Source organism: Anopheles moucheti, chromosome 3 (assembly GCF_943734755.1).
Source record: "Anopheles moucheti chromosome 3, idAnoMoucSN_F20_07, whole genome shotgun sequence".
Lineage (NCBI taxonomy): Eukaryota > Metazoa > Arthropoda > Insecta > Diptera > Culicidae > Anopheles > Anopheles moucheti.
The window spans coordinates 76898175-76904986 of record NC_069141.1 but is presented as its reverse complement, the minus strand read 5'-3'; positions in this window follow the sequence as shown (position 1 = coordinate 76904986).

Genomic DNA, 6812 nt, shown 5'->3' with positions numbered 1-6812 from the left:
CCGCCCGCACCGGTCCAGGATTAGGCCGGCAAAACAGCACATACAATACAATGGTGGCGGCAATATGGGGAATGAATATTTTTAACACAACAAAATCATTGCCGTTGCTGGCAATGGAAACGAATTCAAACTGCAGGCAGCGTAAAATAAGTCACGTTCATACACTAGCTTAAGCCGATTTGGAAAGTTATTTCGTGCTGTAGCATAGCTTTTTATTTCTATTGTTTCAAATTAGTGTTTGGTGAGGTGTTGGATCAGCTCGTGGATTTTCAGAATTTTTCTGGGTACTATTATTCTCGATTGGAGATGTGTTTTCGTGGATATCTCCAGTGGATTGAAGAAATAGCCAAACATATTATTATAATATCTCCGAATACCAAACAAATACTCTAATAATCTAAGAGTCTTAGGGCCTAAATAGCCACAGTCCAATGGCACTCGTGATCTAGGGGTTTGATATACATCTCCAAAGATATTAAATATGGAATAATTGATATATTATAATAGATTATGATGTCCAAATTTCAGATTTCTACATCACGCATGCCATTAGATGAACTTATTTAATTCAAGAAACTCAGAAATTAGTCTTTAGTTAATGACACTCGTGTTCTAGAGATCTTTGATTTAGACATCGTGGTGTAGAGATCACCGTGGCGCAAGTTCCGTACTACAAGACCAGGCATATCCAGGCATTTCAGTAGACAATTATGCACCTATATTAACTTACATTAGTGGAGGAGCGATGAGCTGTGTCATATAATCGTCTGTCTGTTTAAAACTCTAACTTAAAATGTGAAGGGTGTAGGTATCTGCATCATATTTATCGCTTTTTGTTACAATATCTGATCGTCCAGTAATTTTTAATATTAGAATGTAAAACTGTACCGAGGCTCTTGACTGACGACGAAATTGTTCGAAGATATATAATGGTTCACCACTAATGTATAAAGCTTCCAGTAAAAGAGTATTCTAAAGACAAATCAATCAGCTTGAAATCATATCCTTCTGAGCTTCTTCGTGTGAGTCTTATAAATAGTGATTACAATAAAGATTACTCGTAAAAATGGAGAATAAAAACAAAGCATCCATCATGTGGCAACTAGATCTCATTCGCTGTAACCTCAAAATCTGCCAATGTGAATAGATTTCAAAATGTCACCCATTAGTGCAATATGGAAGCACCTCTGTACGCCATTAGTTCTATTGCAACGGAGTTGTTACGATAAAAAAGGACTAAACACAACAAAGTTGAACTAAAAACAATATTTATAGAACACGGATCAGATTAAATGAGGCTTTAAAAGTACACTCTAACTCTGAAGCCGATACCATTTGCATCTCATTGCGTACGGAAGACTGTCAGATAATCAATACGGGGAGTTTCTCAATCGTGTTCCAACAGGCAACAGGCAACCATGTCTACGGTAACTGCAAAAATAAACATACAAACAAGAAACGGCATAAAACAACGCTCCTTGCACAAGCGGCCGGGGTGTCTGCTGTAGTACGCTGCGTAACGGTGTACTCAGTAGAAGGATGCCTTCGCCTGTTGTGTGTGATGTGCGTTTGTTGCTGATGAAAGCCTCGTCAGAACCATCATCTGAGTGTTGTGTTGTGTGAGCGTGTGTGAGGGAGAGAGTATGGAGAAATCCACTTTGTATTGCACCGTTCCTTGACAGGCATATGATGAAGACAGACTATCCCTGTAAGGGACCCATGTTACGTTGGGGTTTTGTTTGTTTGTGCAAGGTTTTGTACACTACCTAGCATTCGCCTCCTGTCCTAACGGACGGAAAGACAAACTTTCCGCAGGGTAAGCATTTCGGCAGTGTGCAAACTGTGTAATGTATGTAGTACAGACTGGTTACAAGATGGTACACGGTGAATGTCAACTATATTTATTATGTGTAATATTACCCAATTGTAAATTTATAAACAGATCAAATCGGAGTCGTAGAGCATCGCTTTCTTACATTGGCGAAGCTCTTATTAATGTACTACGAATAAATAAACAAATTGTAGGGGTAGAACTTCAGGTGACCATAAGCATTGTCAAGTTGCTGTAAGCTTTAAGTAGATACTTAGTAAAGAAATCGAGTTTCGGGCAATATCTACAGAACTGCATGCAGATTGTGTTGGAATAGAAGGTCGAAGTGCGCCACAGGTTTACATCGTACCACACCAAACACGGGTCCAGCCGAGCCGAGAGACGAAGACTTTGCCGCACGAGAGCTTCACTAAGCCTTGAGCGTCCTAACCGAACCGGAGTGGACGAGCACTAAAATAGAGCACCGATCCTGGCAAGAGAGCATAAAACGTGGAACTTCTGTTTTGGGGGTATTGTTGTTGTTGCTGCTGTTGGCGTTGTGTTCACTGTTTGTTTGCTGTGTATGTAAATGGGTTTGGTTTCGCTTGTTTGACCACGCCTTCGGATGGTCTTGGGAGCAACCGTGAGCCGGAGAGACCGGTTGACAGCTGAGGATGACGCTGAGGCGTCGGGAGATGCCGACGAGTTGGACCGATGGAGCCGCCCGGTAGCTCTGGTTTGACCGTTGGCAGATGGGGAAAGCTGTGTTTTTTTTCCTACGCAATTCCTTGTACTCGTGTTCGAAAGGTGGTGGATAAAAACGGAACAAACGAATGAACACCTAGGGATGCACGGTGTGGCGTAAGGCGGCACACCGTTAACACACACCGCATCGATGTGGAAACTTTGCCTAAATTAAAGGACGTTTACTTAACTTTTAGCATCTTGAGGTTGTTTCAGTTTTTCATTGACTGGATAAAAGTTTAATAGTTTATTAAATAGTTTAAATAGCTCATGTTAATAAATCCTTGTATTAATGCGTGAAGCCGCCACTGTTTTGGTCTCCAGGACATGATGCACCATCGTTAAACATACTGACAATTGTGACAGACATCACAACCGCGGTATTGTCGTCGATTTTTTCCGGTCGTGACATTCCTCCCCGTACAAAGCCTGCTGGGTGGTCCATTCACGAAGCGGCTCATGAATAATTCGACGCTGCTTATACAACCATCATCAGCATCAGCAGTTGTCTTCTGTGCTTAAACCGCATGTAAACAAAACTCCCCATGGCAAGAAAACTAACAACTTGCTTGACAAATTTGATCTAGTGGGCATGCAGGATGCGAGCTGCTTGGCACTGGAGTTTTAAGGGACTCGCTACATGCAAGAGAAAAATCTTATCTTTCATCGACCATGCCAGATGGATTGATTGACTGACGGGAAAAGCAAACGCATTCATTCCAGCTACCAAATCTTTAAATCCTCACCGGAGTTATCGGGAGCAAAGTTCACGGCGACAGCATATGGAATTGGGAGCAAATGCATGTTTTTAGGGTTGATGTTGATGTGATGGTTTTTAGGGGTTAGAATTACGAAAATAAACCATTCAAAAAGATATCTAAATGCAATCTGTATCTTAAAATGTTAAACAGTTACAAAAGTGTACAAAATTAGCGCAAGTACCATCAACACCAGGGGTAAGGAACTTGTAAAAGATCGATTTTTTGAAGCAATTGAGTGCTGTCTTGTTGATGCTGAATAACCCGCATCAAAAGAATGAGAATGGACTCGATTGCTTGTTGACGCACCTGGACGTGCAACCTCAATTATGTCGAATCCCCCAGAGGAGCCTGATTGAAGGTCGGCTGTCGACCATGATCGAAAACGACATTTTTCCCCTTAATTACCTTCCGTGGTGCTGAATGCTAATCTGACAGTTCCAGTAGGCGATGCAGAAATAGCACAAACATTGGGTGAGACTGAATTTGATAGCTTTCGTGAAGGATTTAGGTGAGACGTGTTGATGGCCATGTTCATGACACATTTTTGCATTTGTTTTGTGGATGTCGATTATGTAGGTTTTCTGTGGGGATTGATTCTATGAAAGTAGATGCAGTTATAGTACTCTACAAAAACAGTACTATAACTATAGTTAAACTAAATTTATCTGTATGATATAATATATAAAATTCTAAATCTGATACTGAAACAGCTTAGGAATCTTTGCTCAAATTTGACCAAAATATTCACATCCAAATTACCAATGATGTTAGCCAAAGCCATTGCCAAGCTGGTAAAGCTTCAATAATTCAAAAAGAGCTCTTTGGATTGTATATTTCGAGCTCTGAATTATGTATTTGCTCTGATAGTTGAGCTCTAATTTGAGCTCTGTAATGTAAGGCATTGAAATTAATTAAGAGATGGTAGCTGTTCCGTCACCGTTTCTAATATCATGTGTAGATGTTAAGATTCACCAGGCATTTTCAGGGAACCATAACCGTCGGAAAGAAGATGGTTGAAGATGCTTGTTATAATACTGATACCAAACGAAGAGACACACATTAGTGCTGAAACGGTATTTTTCTCTCGTGCTGCGAAAATATCATTCCGTAATTTGGTTCCTAGGTAATTTGCCGCAGTCGTTTATATCTGCCGTAAGTAGAAAGAACTTTGCACCCGGTAATGGCTTTTTGGGAAATTTTTTTCCCCATTTTTGTCATTAAACTTTTCACGATGCGCACAATTTCTAGGAAACATCGAGACAATTTACGTTTGCGTAGCCGTGTGTTGCGAATTAAATTGGCAGAATGGCACTTCCATAAATGGTCCCCAAGTCCTGCGAGTCCCGCGGTGTTAGGTTGTTATTAATGATTTTACCGTTTTACTTTTCGCTTTTATATGGATCAAAAGAAGATGAAAAGTTACTGTAACTTAAGCACTTATTATGAAGGCTAAAACATATCTAATTAAAACGAATAAACTGTGCATCGGTGTTAAATATATCGCCTGTTACCACGCTGCCTAGGATTTATGCGTCCCGGTTCCCAGCAAAGCCAAACCCGTACCCCGGTGAATGTTGACTCTGTAATTGATGATCAGAATCTGCATGTTTGTCAGTTATGCAAATTTATGCATCTGCAACGTAACGACTTTATCGGACGCTTCTTGTCATCGAACGGTAGCCGCATGCCCAGACAATCGCGGGCTGAGAATAACGCTGTAGTGAAGGCCGACTCTAGTGAAGGATTAATGCATATTAATCTTGTTGTTTCTGACAGGTTTATGCATGTCCGATAGATTTGCGTGTTCGGCATGCACGGTGCAGTGGGTGTAAAGCACTCTCGTGGCAATTTTTCTGATGATTAGCTGCGAAATATTTCCCTCACGGGCACCAGTGTTGTGAAATGGTTATGATTTATTATCGATTTATTATCGCAACCACAAACTGTTCTGAACGTCAGTTAAGGGTGTCCAAATACAACTTCCTACCCTTCGTAAACTCAATAACCGAACTTGACGTGTGCTTGCGTTGTAATTGTCGCAAAGAAATCGGCAAAACAATAGTTTTTCCCATACAGCAGAAGGACTTGTAGTAAAGATTGCATCACACCAGTACTTTAAACATCAACTCATTGTCTTTACCGGATGTGTGCCGTATTTTGCGTGTGTGTGTGTTGGTTCCCTTCATGACAATAGTCACAAAATCCCCGACAATCCGGATACGAAAGCATCCTCGTCACCTCGGTGGATAAGAGGACTCATAGGAGCACACTGAAGAGGGACAAACCATCGTCGATACCGTTCCCGTATCGCGTATGGTAGGGTGACCGGAAGGACGACCATTCGAGAAATGGCAGCAAGTACGCATTTCCGTCAAGCGGGGTTGTACGCCGTTGTACGTAGCGGAGGCAACGACAGCAACAAAAAAAATGCGGTCACGTGTCGAGACAATCGTTATTGAATTTACAAATTTTCCCCACTGCTCACGGAGCGGAAATTTTTCGATCTTCCTACCGTTAGAACCATGCTAACGATTTCTTCGTGTGTTCTACTTTTGCCATCCCAAAACGAGTCTATAAACTCTTTCCCTATTTGTTCCCACTCATTCTGCCGACTGGTAGTTCGATTCAAAAGGGCTGCAAAGGATACGGGAAGGTAACAGGGGGAAATGGAAGAATTTTCAGGCAATGGAAGGATGAATAAAAGTGATGAAAACGAAAACGGATAAATCTGACGACGACGATGATGATGATGATGATAATATCTTAATGTATAATAAATGAATCATTATTGCTTTCGTTCGACGATTGATCACACGTGCTGGTTGAGTGTAGGGAACGCTCTATGCGAAACGTTTGCAAGAGTTGGATTAAAACCGATAAATGTATTGCGAAGAATTGGAGCTGTCATGTAGTTGAGAAACAATGATCAGCTTCGAAGTTATCTAACAAAATATTTGTTTCTAATAAATGAAAGGTTTTGTAGAATCTAACCCTTTTTAGTAATGATGTTTGTAATTAGTTTTGTTATTGTTTAACTTGTTAAGAATGGTTAATTGACTTGTTATTTTCATAGCTTCCTGTCAACTGTGATTATACGCTTATTATAATGATTGTGGGATTGAGTTATTGTCTAATGTAATATGTTTTTGTAACATGATAGAAAGAGCACTAATGCAAGAACGATTGTTTTTTTAGAATTAAATAAAAAATAAGTAGAAATTAACTTGCATGAAATAGTTTCAGGAATGCTGAGCTAATGAAATACGCACTTTATATATGGCATTTATTTGGATTATTTATTATTATTTTATGCTGTAATTTTGTTTCGAATCTCTCACACTGCATGTTCGGTATGAAAAGACGCTGTGGAAAAATATTTTTACAATACTCAAATATTTTGAATTTTTCACCGTACTGAATGAATTTAAAAATAATTACACGCTTTGAGGAAAAAAAAGGATTTTCTATAATATATTACACAGCAAAATTTTACATCT